This window comes from Corvus kubaryi, unplaced genomic scaffold (assembly GCF_017639235.1).
Source record: "Corvus kubaryi isolate FWS band 111438036 unplaced genomic scaffold, C.kubaryi_AGA036_p1.0 69, whole genome shotgun sequence".
Lineage (NCBI taxonomy): Eukaryota > Metazoa > Chordata > Aves > Passeriformes > Corvidae > Corvus > Corvus kubaryi.
Genome location: NW_024582057.1, coordinates 2,182,870 through 2,198,244, shown reverse-complemented (window position 1 = coordinate 2,198,244; position 15,375 = coordinate 2,182,870). Strand labels below are relative to the sequence as shown.

The 15,375-nt window shown below is 41.3% G+C and overlaps 1 long non-coding RNA gene across 1 annotated transcript in view; it reads left to right on the top strand.

Moving 5' to 3' along the window:
- LOC121674628 overlaps positions 1 to 15,375 on the top strand; it is a 112,543-nt gene that overhangs the window by 54,785 nt on the left and 42,383 nt on the right. The gene's annotated exons all lie outside the window — the stretch shown is intronic.

The window sequence follows — 15,375 nt, the reverse complement described above, 5'->3', positions numbered from 1 at the left end:
TACTGTAGTATCACAGCAGTATTCACATTTTCACCTTCCCAACTCATGTATGTGACCTGGATGTTAGTGTAGTATTGTAAACATACTGTACATACTGTAAAAATACCACATATTCGTGCAGTATTGTAAACACTGTGCACGGTTAAACTGCTGCCCTCCACATCAAGAAACATCCAGCCTTCAGCTGCAAGTGAAATCACTGCAGGACACTTTATCTTGGGAGAAAGCTCCTGCCCTTGGTGCTTGAATGATATGGGTATACCCTTACTTGCTCCAAAGTCCAGTTGGATGAGGCAGTTTTAATGTTACTTATTATCCTAGAAGTTGTGAAGCTGCAACTCAATGCACCTCCTGAGAAACAGTTTGAAAAACAACCCTTTTGTTAAACCACAACAGTTTTTTCCATGGGTATCATTGGTAGTCGGATTTTTTTTTAAATAGCAAAGACTAGCTGCACCTGAGCTCCACCTCTTTAGTTTTACTGAATTGTAGTTTGATGTAATAGTATGAACTACTACTATGAAGATGAGAAACTTGGACACACAACTGAGAGAAAAAAATTCAAATTAGATTCAGTCAGAACTTCGAATTATTACTAACACAGAAAATTATTTTATATTTGTTGTAAAAAGTTTTAGTAGAATTTGATGATTTTTATGCTAAGAGAGATAATTTTTTTTTGTCTTCAGAAGAATGTAGTTGCAATGTCATTCAATTCACCTAATGGCAGCTTAAAAGAAAATTCAGCAATCAGAGGGAGGAAAGATGCCCTCTTAGCGTGCTTCTAGCACACAAACATTAGTAACTTCCCTCTCCTGGACTTCAGCGTCCATATCCTGGTGCGCTGCTGAGGAACTATTAGGAATGATGGTGCACGTCACCAATGAGATGTGCTCATTGGTTTAATTCACTAAATGAATGTGTTTTCATTCAGATGAAAAGGAGGCATAGCAAGGTTAAGGACTTGATTTTGGAATTATTTTATTAAATCCCATTGGTTGCTCTGACTTCTACCCTGTAAACTGCAGCTCATGAGCCTGTCAGTTGCCTCTGATCTAGGCTCATTTGAACTGAATTATAGAACTGTAATTCCCACCACTGTATGTCATATGGGCATGCTGGTTACGTCTTACCTTTTCTAGGAAATATTAAATATTGCAAACCAAGAAATTATGGATGCTTTCTTTACAAGGATGTCTGCTTTTCTTATGCCTTCTTCAGTGAAAAATAAATAGGTAATTGCCCTTATAATCAAATGTAGACATTATGTCAGTCTGTCATTTATTTTGCTTTACTATTTGGAGTTGTGGGGGGGTTTTGTTGTTTGTTTGTTTGTTTGGGGTTTTGTTTGTTTTGTTTTTATTTTTTTTTTTTTTACTGTTTCTAAGACTAGGTTGGGGCAGAGTTTGTTGTATTGGCCTGTGCATGCAAAGAAAGAGAAAATGCTGCTGCTTTAGGGACTAAAACTTGATGTCATTAACTTGCCTCTCTTGAAATTAAGGCAGATTTCCAAACAGTGGTTTGTCAGCATCTGTTGAGGTTTTGCTGTTGGCAGTGAGTGCTGCCAGTGCGAATGTCACCCACAGAAACCCAGTTCAAATTCTGTCAGGTTACAAACATGCTGGCCCTTAAAGTGAATATGCTGAATTTCCACCCTGGCTGCTCAGTCTCTCTCTCACCCCACCGTCCCAGCTCTGGAAAGCAGACACATTCCTGTGCAATATACGGATATAGTAGCTTGCATGACAGGGCCAACATTTTGAATGCAAAGGTATACAAGCATTTTGCTTCTGGGGCCTTACGCATCTAGCACAAAGGATGTTGAGAGCTGCATATTGTGGTCATGGCAGCATGTAATCTCATGAGTGTGCCCCCATCACGTATAACTTCTTGATGGTGTCTAGGAAGCTTTATTTAAAAAGAAGATGAAACAGTTCAAGATCTTGCTTAAAAAAAGAAGGGAAAATAAATGACTGTAAGCTCAATGAGCCATATTTTTGACTTGCAAGCAATGAATTAACTGCTAAATAAATGGGTTGACACAATCAGAATGTAAATTGTAGGGAGGGTAAAGGAGAAGAAGGGAAATAATTTGGAGAACTTTAATTGTTCACAGTAGGTTAAACTCTTACCCTATGCCACATTGACAATAACCCCTTACAAAGCCTTCTTGTAGTAGTCAGTGGGGGTACCAGATTAGCATTTGAGTTTGGATCTGGCATGCATTTCTGCAGTAAATCTCCTGACTGCCCCCACACCATGCTTTGATTCTTACCATGGAGTGGTCTTGGAGTGTGCAAACTGGATGCCATTTGGATGAAACTCAGCTGTAGCATGTGCTCCGTAAGTGCACTTAGTATGATCCAACTCTCCACAGCATTCATATTCTTGGGATTGAACTGAAGCTAGTTTAAATTAAACACAAAGACATATGGTACAGATACAGAGTGCTCAGCACCATTAATTCCACTCTATAGATGCTCTTCTGGCTACAAAACTTGCTACCGAACAGCCAAGGTGCTTGCTTTTCTCTGTTTTCACTCTTCTCAGACTGCTCCTCAGGCTCAGGAAGTTCAGCTGAACTGAGGTATCTGAAAGGTGTCCCAGACAAGGTGAACATAGCTTGAGCTAGTCCCTATGAATGTGTTCGCAGGAGTTGTTGCATAATGCATCTGTGATAATCAGAGAGAGCTTAAAATCAGAAGGTGCCAAAATGGAGAGCTGAATTGCCATCAAAAGACCACAAATGTGTGAGGGGTTAAATCTGATGACATTTTTGTGCTTAAGCTTTGCAGACTGGGTTGTCCAGGCCCACAGCAGCCTTGAGATATAGTTTCCTGAGAAGAAAATAAAGCCAGAGCACACACCATGTCTCTGACTGCGGCAGGTAGAAGAGGAAGAATAAGGAATATACACAGTGGTTGTAGCTTCAGAAAATCTGAAACTCTTCCTGACCTGTAAAATTGCGGCTACATTATCAGGTTTAACCCATCATGGACCTTTCTTCCATTATTTGTACAATTTCTTTTTGAACTCATTTATGGCTTTGGCCTTGCAAGCATCCTGGGTAATGTGTTCCACAATTTCATTATGCAGTGTGTAAAAAAGTACTTCCTTTTGCATTAAGCCTGTTGCCTGATAATTTCATTAGGTATCTTTACTTCTTATAATAGAAGATAGAGGGAATTGTTTCTTGTTTACCTTTCCTAAGTAATCTTTAATTTTATAGACCCCTATTATAACCTTTTCCAACCACCTTTCTTCTGGTTTGAACAAGAAAATCCTATGCAATTAAAAAAAACCAAAACCCCAAACAAACAACCCAACCACTCTGCATCTACATTAGCATTTTTACTCAAAGTGAGATTTGAAGCGACTACTTTCGTGTACTGTACATTGCTTGGTTGCTTCTGGCTGTGCCAGGCTAGAAGCTCTGCTCCAGGTTTGGTATAAAGATGTTCCAAGTCCTACCAGAATCAGCTGACTGATTCTGCAGTCAGCTTTGGCCCCCATGTGTGGGAACGACATTCAGCCCAGGTGACTGAACTAAATCTGGCCTGGAATTATTTCCCTTCAGGAGCAGAGCTCTCAACAGCAATTGCTTTGATCTGTCAGTCCACCCTTCAGCACCCAATTACCTTCTAATATAGATATGACTTTATTCTTCCTGTATGGAAGCTTTATCTAAACCCCAGTCATCCCAATTGCCTGCTCTGCGCTTTGTGTCAGTCTAGTAATTCCTGTTCATATTTATACAATTTATACAATGCATTTATTGATGGTGTCTCCTTTTTTGCCCTTGATTTCTTTCCTACTAATTACTAACAGGTTATATGCTGTTTTAGCAGATGATAGGCTGAACAGATCTGTTCGGAGCCTTGTCCAAGTGACACAACATGTCTTGCCTGAGAGGCTCGAGTTCAGCCAGAACACACTCTGTGTATGTGTGCACACAGACGCTGTTTTCTTTGTGCATGGTATGTCACAACTGTCAGAATCAAATTTACTTTGCCCTGTTATTTTCACTCACTCAATATCATGAGATGTTTCTGAACTCTTTGCAGACAAATTACATTTTTGCTGCCTTGAATTATTTAGTAACATCTACATACTTCATTATTTACTGAGGCTTTCACCCTGTTTTGTGCATATAGCTTCAGTACATGTCACTGTGATTCCACTGAACTTCCCTCCGCTGTGAAAACTGGTCATATATTTCTCTTCCTATCTTTTACCAAGTTACCATTCCTCATGAGAATCTTATCTTTTGATGTAAGACTTCATAAAAAACTTTTTGGATATGCAAGTGAACTTTATCAATGATATTGTCCTTTACTGTCTGTTCACCCTTTGAAGACCTTCATAAATTTTGATGGTGTGACTTCCTTCCTGAAAAGCTTTGTTGACCATACCATTATAACGAATTTATCTATATGTAAACTGATTACTTTCTTATTCACAGTTGGAGTGGAACTCGGACAATTTGCCTCTAGTTTTCTGGACCAGCTACCCTGAAGAGGCTTTATCTTAATAGTGGCATCACTTCTGTCCCTTTTTGTACCTCTGATATGGAGACCAGTTTTGTATGTTTGACTTCAGAATTTTGGGTAACACCACAAGAATGTTGGAATTTACTATTAATTTTGATGATGGATTTTAAAACCTCTTCTAATGACATTTTGATATTAAACAGTTGCTCAGACTCATTCCTTCAGTTTTCACTGTAGAAATTCCCTAAGATTTCCTGTAATGAAGTCTGATACAGAAATTAATTGGGGTTCTTGTGATTCTGGCTAAAGTCCTCTAGCTTTTGATTTGCAAAATTGCCTTAGATTTTTATTAATACAAAAACCTTATATCCCCACTGAAGTGTTATGGATCATCAGGAGTTAAAGAAATTGCAGAGGGGAGAGCCCTGTTAGTTCAATTGTTTATTCTCCTTGTCTGCTCTGAGATCACTGTGGGGACTATACCAGATAAAGTTATCTGTGGAAACTGGGCATTCTCTTATCTCTCTTACGCCCATCAGTGAAATACCAAGATATCTAGGAGACATTTAAAAGTAGAGATAAGTTAATATTTTTTTCTGCCTCTTACTTCTTTTGCCACTTTCTTTATAGAAATCTTGTTGGAACTTTTCTTACTGACAGTATATGTGAATAATTAAAAAGAAAAATCAGTATCTATACACCTAGTCAAGAAGGCTTAATTAACTTTTCTGGTTCCTTCGCATAAGACCATGGCCATCTACTAACAGGACTCTCAAGCCTTTCGTTTTCAACTTCCATCAGTGATTCTGGGCTCTGACTTCTATGGGGAATTGTAAGAGAGAATTGGGTTGTGAGCTGTAAAACCTGCCTGCAGAGGCACATGGCAGCACAAAGCAGCACATAGCAGCACACAGAGGCTTGTCTCCACCAGACCCTGGGGGGAGGAGGTGTCACAGGGCAGACCCCTACGGAGAGGAGCCTGCCAGGAGCTGACAGACAGGTGAGCAGTGAGTGACCACCCCATAGAAGGCCATTTAGGAAGTGTGTTGCTGATGTGGCAACACGGGATGGGTCACGTGATATAAGGAAATACTGTGCCTTAGAAAGGAGTATAAAACCAACTCACTCCTTTGAATAAATGATTCAGAATCCCTGTCAGTCTGGGTCCGTCATTCAATCGCCAACAGACTTCTCATGTTCTAGATCCTTAATCATGAATTACCAGCCAGCTGGAACAGCAGCAGAAGGAAAGTTCATACATACCCCGTGCTCCAGTTAGTCACTGTGAGAAGTGCGCAGGAGCTCCGCTGTTTCTGTCTAATGCCGGCAGAGAAATTACCAGCAGCTTATCACCCCAGCAAGTTTTAAGGTAAGCTTAGCAGCTAAGTGTTGATACTGGAATATTTGTCATCAGCACTCAGGGGAACCATTCACACCTCGGATTTGTATAAACTTTACATCTTAATGTGAAAAACCATATGCATCCAACACATGTAAAGCTGCATTTGAATTCAAATGAGATTAAGAAGTGGTTCCCTGACAGTCTTGCTTTTAGAAGCCTGTACTAATGCCTTGCTGATGATTTTTTTCTGGTCCCTAGTGAAACTGAATGCCATTTACTGTGAACTGCTGAACCTGCAATGACAAAAGCAAGAACAAACCTTGGTTGCAATGGTAGGGGCCACTTCTGGCTATTGTGAATTGCTGTTCCCATACATTTTTGCCATCACTGTTTCTTAGGGCTAAGTCCAACAAATGGCCCTTTGTGGTACTGATATGAATCAATGGAGACACATGTAAGTAGGAGATGACAATAACTGGAGAACCTTGATGACTAAGGAGCTGCTAGTTCAGGGACTCCCAAATAACAACCCAGCCATCTGGCCAGCCATTCAGCTGCCTGCTGTGAAGGCTCTGCATTTAAAAATTGTGTTACCAACTTTACAATAAAGAAACAACCACTTGAGCATCAGCTTGCAGAGCAGACAGGACTAAGGGATCTATTAAATACAACCCTTTCAGTCAGTTAGGAGTAGAAAAAACAGGAACTCTCCCTTATCACTCAACCTCCCCAGCATCAAGAAACGAACAGAAAGAGACAATTTGAATAGTTAATTCTAGTGCTTCATGTTGCTGGAGAAAAGTCAAATTGGTGGTGGTGTGTCCTTTCCATCTATCTTCTCCCCCTTTCAGAGGAGCTTCAGAAAGTATTGTTTCATACAAAAACCGGACAAGATGAAAGGCACTACCAAAACATATACCTTTAAAAAACTAGACTACTGAGTATTGTTTGCATAGGTGATGAAATAGAAATAAATTGATGGGAATAAACCAACCTCTGGAAGTAGTTAGATAAACAGAGGTCTGTCTTGGCCTAAAGAACAACCATATATGGTTTTGTGCTATAATGGATGCTTTCCTCCTCAGTAAGCTAATAGAGCAATTTAAGACAGCTTTTTTCTCTTGATAAGTTGGAACAGTTGACATGTAATTGCCAGAGAGAATAAATTCCTCCCAGCACCATCCTTAAAGCAAAAACTTTGTTTATTCTGTAGAAAATTCAGTGGACATTTGGTGAAGCTGCTGTAAGAAAGCAGCTCCTTCTGCTGTTGTGAATCCATGATCTGCTCAATGCAGATAATCCAAATTCGCTTCTTTCTGGCATCTAGTTTTACTAATGCTTTAGATCTTCCTGGGCACACACTGTAAATGTTGTCAGACTGAAGCAGTCCACCAAAGTAACTTTTCTTGCTATTTGAGGAGCAAGGTACAGGTTCATTAGCCGTAAGCAGAGTACTTGTAATGAAAGAATAACTAATATACAAGCATTGTAGGACTTGGCAAGTCTCAGAAAACTGTGTGATAACATGGTATGGGGGAAAACTGGGAGGTAGGAGACAGGTCCATGTGATTTCAGTGATCCAGAATGTATCATTAGACACAGAAACACGGATGTGTGTATGCACACACCCATCATCAGATGTTATTTATAACGGCCAAACAAAACCTTAGCCATGAATGTGCCCTTCTTGTTCTTGAGGAAAAACCCACCATTTTTTTAAGTCTTATAAATCATTTGTATTATTTATGATTAAAGCATATATACATTTACTGTGTATGTATTATGCACCAGTGGGAAAGACAGGTCCCACATCAAGACTGAAGGTGAATCTCACTTCTAATTTCATCTTCATGATCTATCAGTCACCAGTAATTGTCAGTTATGAGAAGGAGGCACACAGTTTCACATTGGAAAAATCCACAGGAGCCCTCAGGATGGCTGTGTTCTGAGCCTTATAGTTGTGACTGCTCCCTCACATTTTGTTGAACCTTGTGGCTGTTCTTCATTGGTCCTTCGTAAAAGATGAGGGTCCCATTTTTGTCGGTATGCTGTCCAATTCTGTGACAAGAAATGAATAAATCTGGTTATCTTCCTTTCTCTCCAGGTGAGATCTCTGCTGTTCTTTTTCCTTTGGAAACCTGTTTCTCATTCAGAGAAAAGTGAAGAGAGAGAGTGGGTGAACAGACACAGGGAAGTGCAGAGGCTTCACAGGCATATTTTTTTCTTTTCTCAGCAAGGTATCATCTGTTCCTCAAAGTACTTTATTTTCTCTTCAGTTTGCTTGGAAACATGGTCCAGACAAGGATCAGATGGTTTTTGTCAGCTCCAGGATGGATTATTGAGTTGTGTCACGTCTGAAGCTGAATGTGAACATAATATGCAAGTTTTGGCTGTTATAGAAGTTGGCTGTGCACTTGCTAAAGAGTTCAAGCTTGTGCTCACATCTCTCCCTTACTGATTCCTGGAGATCTTCCAGAAGAACAAAACGTTCAAGCCTTTGCTACACAGGACACACCACTTTGTTTTAGGAGCTCTTCTTCTTCTGGTCAGCAGATTTCAAAGCCCAAGGTGAGGTGTCAGAGACCTGGGAGTCCCTCACTCCTTGCCATTGGGCCCCAGCTGTGTAGGGGGACACCCTCCAGAGAGATCAAGGAAATCATGAGTCTGCCTGGCTGCATGAAGCACTGAAAAAACAGCTTTGAGGAGCATATTTCTTTTATGCTTGCAGATCAGAAAGTCCTTTTATTCCCATGAATTCCTCAACCCCAAACACAATTTTGGCTTTCTAAATGCCAAAGTGCTAGATACCACAAAGACTACTGCTGTTGTGATTTTATGCTGATGGAGGTCTGTCGATGATGGGCAGCAAATGTAAGACTCATCTTAATGTTGAACATTGATACCAAGTCTTCTTATGTAATCTTCTTGTGCTTAATTTTGATCTCCTATGGAAACAGGCATTGTAGAGGCTCAGAAAAAGGATAGGGAATCGATATGCTTAAGGATGGGAAACCCTTTGACTCCTCAAAGCTTAAAGGAAAAACACAGAGAATAAAAGAGAGTCTTCAGAGTCTGTCTTCGGGCCTAAGGCAATGGAACAACCCTATAAAAGGCTCCTTTCTTTTTTCTCAGGCACCCTGGTAAAATAAATTACTTCTTTTCTGTCACAAGATCACATTAGGGATGTGTCCTATAGGATACCACAATCTCAAGGCATGACTCTGAATGGCAACAGAAAACCACATGGTGCCTCAGAGAGTTATTAATTCAGTTCGCGTCACACCCAGAAACAGCCAGATATAGAATGTGCCGTGGCAAATTACAGCCATGAGGAGCTTTGGCAAAAATGCTACTTGACAACTCAGATCTTTGTCCCAACAATTTCCCTAAAACTACCCATCGAAGATGAACAGACTTGCTTTTTTTCATATTGCTACCAGGAGGATGCCTATGAATCTCAGTGGCTGAGTGCTTCTTGGTCTTGTGAGTCAGTAGTATCTACTGAGGGCTGGGACACACAGCCAACAGAGTCAAACTACTGCAGTTTACTCGGTATTTTACCAGGTGTAACAGACTGGTGCATGACCTGTTTAAATGGTGGTGCAAGGACACCCCTGATTGAGACACACACATAGGAACTGCTTTAGAGCTGCCTTTGATGGGCCCACATTGTCATGCTGAGAGTTTGGGTCACCAGCTCCTCTTCCTGACGTGTCATGAACAACATTTGGGATGTCTGCTTCTCTTCTAGTGCTCACTTTTCCTTCACAGATGTATACGCCCTTGAAACAAGCTGTATGTGGACGTTTGTGTGGGAGGGGGTGGGGAAGCATTTGGGATGAGTGGGACACCTTCATGGAGTACTGTATGTTAAATAACAGACTGAGAGAGGGAGTGATGAGTCTCTCAAGGAAGCATAAACACTATGTACTCATTAGAAGACTCATTATAAATAAAGTACAGGGAAGGTGCTCTGAGACAAAGCTTTTTTTGTTAGTATTTATTAGGACAAAGAGCTCCTTTAATAGGGCAACTGAAAAGCACTCTGCTGCAATCATTAATAGGCATTACCACTTTTACTGACTTCTTGGGAGCAGTTTTGCCCTTCTCACTTGCATCTGCATTAAAGGGACAGGCTCTTCATTCCATATTTATTCCAAAAAGTACAAACCAGGCCAAGATTAGGGGGAAGGAGTGAAAACCCCAAGAACTTTTACATGTCAGCCCAGTGGCAAAGTTTGGCTGATGGAGTGAAACACAGCCGGCTGCTGATAGACTTGGATAGGCTCTTCTGCCTGGATTTCCTCTATTTTGGGAGCTCCAACTGGGTACCTCAACCCACCAGAGGAAAAATATAGCAAAAAAGGGGAGTAGGAGAGAAAAAGAGGATCTCACTCTCTCAAGTTTCACTATGTATTTTATCACTTCTGCCAGACTGGAGCAGAGTTGTCTGCTTTAACTAAGCACTGTGCTTCTAGCTTTCAAGCCTCAAGGATGGTTGTAATTTGGCACCTGAAAATGGTAGCCATTTTCTCTGTCAGGTTAAGATACCTTTCTTGAAGCTGTAGAACCTATCAGCCTGCTGGAATACAGCTGTGGTGAATGTGATGGTTTGCTGTTTATACTTTTTAGGGTTTTTTCTTTTCCACAGTGGAATTTTAAAGTCTGAAAACACTTTTTTCTGAGATTTCTTTCTTGCTTGTTGTTGGATTTTACCAGGCTGGGCTTGATAAATGTGCATGGAAGGCTGAGCACTGCAAAGAATTTGCAATTTTTGCATTATGTGATCTTGAGCCAACACATGTGATGAGCATGTGGAAAGGGAGATATTAAAAACAATTGTAAAGAGAAGGGAACTTTGTTATTTTCCTTTAAAAAACATACACACATGACTTTGAATTGGCTGGTTCTCCTATCTGCACAGGCACACACACATAGCAGTCCTGCTTTTCAGAAGGAAATGAAACAGTTGACATTTTATTTTGCTGAAAGCCAGTGCCTGCAATTGCAAATGTTACATCCCACAGAAAGTGTTGCCCCTGCAGGACTGCACAGTTACCCCAGCAAGGTGCAGTTGAGAATTGGTCTTTGAGCATTCTGTCTCCTCTACCAGCTAGATGAGCAGCATGGTGCTGAACCCAAGCTGACTTGGATACATTCTTTCTGGGCTAGATATACTTGCTTCAGGCTGTAGCAAAACTTGGAAGGAGTGGACACTTGACAACCTCTGCCCAGAGAGGTCTGTGTCAGGTACTGCCTGAACACTGGCTCACAAGCACTGCACAGAAGGGGAACTTCTGTGCACCACAGCTTTTGGTCCTTCTTATTGCCCAACTTCTTTTCTCTCAAGGCAAGCACATCAGCTACCAACCAAACCCTTGAGAAGACTTTCTCTGCAGTTCATCCTCTCGATCGTCTGTGTTTCTATTTTCTCTTTGCTTACGTTCTCTTTCGCTCCTCTAGTTCTGCGTGTGCAGTTCAACACTGCAAGGTAGCCACAGCCCCAGATGTATGGCAGTGCTGGGCAAGATAACAGTCCATCCTGCTCAGCACCTTGCTTCTGACAGGAGCCAGAACTGAAGAGTTTAAGAACATGCAAAAATGTGGACAGAAGTAACATCTTTGCCTTTTCATGTAGCATTAGGTTTACCCCGGTGTTAATTTTCTCTATAGAGAAACTTACTTAGAATGATGAAAGTAATCTAGATTAATTGTCTAGTCCATTATTTCTCATTCTTATTGCTGTCAAGAAAATAAGTATGTCTTTCTAGGTTGTCTGTACTATATATTTCCTTAGGCAAAGTATTAACCATTCTGCCCCCCAAATAACTTTCCTCAGCTGTCTGTAGGTTAATAAGAGAACTGTCAAAATCAGTATTAAGTTGTGAGTTTTGCCTTTGTGAGAAACCTGCAGCCTTTTGGTCAAAGGTTTTCTTTTAAATTCATGAACTCATAAAGTGCATAACACTCTTCACAGAGGCTTAATTCATTTGAAATCAGGTTTATATCAATTTAGATTAGACAGAGAAGAATCAATACAAGGTGTCATCAATGACAGCCAATGTTAAACTGAACTGAGAGTGAACATATTGTGCTTTACACCAGTTTAATCACTGGTTTAAAAATGAACTTAGATTGAACTGCTGTGACCGCCTTGTAAAGAAAGGACTTTGCTTTACCCCTGTGGGCTTTAGCTGAAACAACAGGACCAACAATGAGCATTTCTTAGCTTTCTCCTTCTGCATGCATTTTTCTCAAGATCTTTCTATTTTATATGGTAGGGACCCCAGGATGTTTTAAGGGCACATGGCAGGTGGTACAACACAGCCCCGTGTAGCAGGACTTGCTTCATGCAAAGTAGCTCAGGGACTGTATGATACGTGTTACCTCCTGCAGGGATATGAGCAACCCAAGGAAGCTAGGCTATACCTGACTTAAAAGGCACAGCTAGGTAGGACTGTGAGATGTGTGGCATCCTAGAGGTACATAGCATGAGGAAATGTGGATGGGCATTTAACCCCATTCTTCCTCACCTCCCATTTTCTGCTGCTGACTGCTGGGGTCTGGGTAGGAACTGCAGGATACTTGCTGCCATTCCGTGTAGCACAGGTGGAACTCAGAGCCTCCTGGAGCAAGTGGAAAATCCCCTCAGAGCTTCTTCCCTAATTGAGACAGATTTCTGGAGGAGGTCTCTTTCTCTTCTGGATGGTATAGAGGGGGCTCAGTGTTTGGTTATTTTACAAAATGTCTTTGAATTTTAATTTGAAGAGCAAATCTAAAAAGCAAAATGCAGAGAGGTTTGCCTCTCTCCTCAAAAGGCCCCCAAAAATTTGCAATCATGAAAGAACTGGGGGAGCTTGAGCTGTGTCTAATGTCCCAATTGCTTACAACACTGTTACAATCAACACCACCCTCCCCCTAAAAAAACCAAGCGGAAAAAATCCCCACAAAATCCAAACAAGCTTCTTTATAGCAGGCCTGTGTCAGGAATTTAACTCCCTCGGAAATTAATCTGGACAACTTCCCAGATAATGTATCTATCTTTCTAATTCCTATCTCAAGGATAAAGTTGATCAGAGAAGAACTGTAGAGGACTGGTGAGTTATTCTCAGTGTTTATCAGGGTAGCACCTGGAGGTGATCTGATCTTCCCGCCTCCTCAAAAAAATAAATCTGTCTTCCCTTGGCTAGCTCACAAATCTGCACTCAAACCCTTCTGTGCCAAACATGTGCAGGTGTACAGTATGTGTGTTACTACTGAGCCATCTGCAGCCTCCCCTGCATGGCAGTTGTTGTACTTTGGAGTTCCTTTCCCAACCAAATGGAAGTCCACAGAACAGTTTCAATAGCACAAATTAAGAAGCTAATACTTTCTCACAGTGAGATCAGCTTTGCCTGAGCTCACGTTGTGGGAACAGATTTTTCTCTCATCCTTCTTGTCTCACTAAAGAAAACATATGACAAGCAAAAGAAGTGATAGTATAGGATCCACCTTTACCACCCACACAGGGCATTTGTTGTAGAGGCAGTCCCGGTGAAGGGAAACAAATGCTAAGATTAATTTTTACCTGAGGGTTTTTGGTCAGTTGGTCAAAGCATCAAAGCATCGTTGTCTAACAGCACTGAGGATGTGTCCCCCCCAGACCTGGCCCCCTCAGCAGAACCACACCTGATCTCAAGATCACACTGAGCATCCACTGAGCATCCACTGAGCATCAGATGTATGAGGTGTTACTGCTTACCACTCCTCTGCTAAAACACACTGGCTTCCCCCCTATCCCTTAGCCCCCTCAGATTGTGACATGCATGGCATTACTCTGAGCAAACAATGCAGCCCCTGTGTTTGTAAGGGAAGGAAGGCAACAATGTGTCCCTGAAACCAGAAACATCACCCTTTCCAGTTCTTGTTCCAGTTGGTGCAACAGAAAACATCAACGTGCCCTCCTGTTTTCTGCAAACCTCAAGGAGCTGCCAGCCAACACGCTGAGCTGGTGAAATTGATGACTGACTAGATGAACAAAAGTGCACTTTGGGGACCTCCCCATAGTCTGTCATTCACTAATGTTGTCCTCCCCTTGACTTCTGTGGGCTTCCTGGGGAGCCAGCTGTTCCCCACACATAGGACGGCAGCTATGTTGTGTTTGTGAGCGTAGGCACAGCTGTGAGTGGTGAACCAGAAACAGGTGAAGAACTTGTCCTAGTGCCAGCAGGAGGTACTGAGGATGACATGTAATCTGGAGGCTTTCTGAAGCATCTAGGTACTTCTGCCTTATGTGGCTCTGGGCTCCCAAAGCTATGCCCAGCAGACCACAAATAACACATTCTTTTAAAAACAAACCCAGAAACAGTGATAAATTTTTAGTCCTACTGAGCCCCACTTTTTCAGAAATGTCTTCCCAAGAAAAGGCAAGTAGAAACTTCCCTCTGTTTATGGTTCTTTCCATTTCTCTAGCACCACTATTTAAGACAACCTCAGTGCAGAAGCACATTCTGCCTGCGCACACACCTGTCCATGCCCACAAAGAGAGGTGGAAATAATCACTGGATGAAGAAATCAGTGTCTGACTGCTTCAAAAGAAGTGTTAGCTGAACATAGTGCATTTCTGCTCCTCACAATTTGAAGACCTTTTTTTTATTTGCATGTTTTCCATGTCCCTGTATGGTTCCGTGTTTTAGAAGGAGGTACAAAAGAATTAGTTAGATCATATCATTTGATGACAAAAAAGAAGTCTGGGATGTGGAACACTGTGTATCAGTGGGAGAGACATATAAGCTCAGATTTTTCTGGACTGAAGTACAAATGTTTGCAATTTTAAAGTGAGCTGCACAGGAAAGGTGTCTAAAAATTACACCCCAAAAACTGCTGAGATCTTCCTCTATGTATGTCACATAAACAATCTGGAGAGCATAATATTTAATGTAAGGAGTCAAGCTGTTTACATAAGGTTGAGTTGCATTGGAGCATATATACTGCACTGGTAGAAATACTGCCTGTGTTTGCTGAAACAATAGAGGGATTTTGAGCCAGTGTCTCTGCTGAGTGTGGAGGAATTAAGCCTTTGCTTCTCCCAATGCCTACAAAGTACTGAGTGTCTGCATCTCTTAAAAAAAGTCACCGATGTCTCCAATTCTAAGAAAGCCCTTAAAGTCTGTTTGGTTCTAGTTTGTATTCTCTTTGGTTTTTGTTTTCCTCCCACACTTCCCCTCCCAAGCTTCCTTTTGCATGTTAGTGCCAAAACAGAACAAGAAAAGGGAGAAAAGTGGCTCCAAACTGGCATTCAATTATTTAAGAAAGTTTTTGTAAATGCATTTTATAAGTTTTGGTGTGTGTTCCTTCTGCTAAAAAGATTTACTAATCCCTCTGGAATGAAAATTATTCAAAAAATGTCAGTTCAAAGTTATTCTGAGGCGTAATTAGCAACCTTTGCCAGCTCTTAGAAATATCTGTTTAGGCCAAATCCTTCTGCACAAAACTTTCTAGTGACTTATTGTGTCTGTAGTTCTGACCTTGGATAGATACTCTGTTCACCGGTGGTCTCTACAG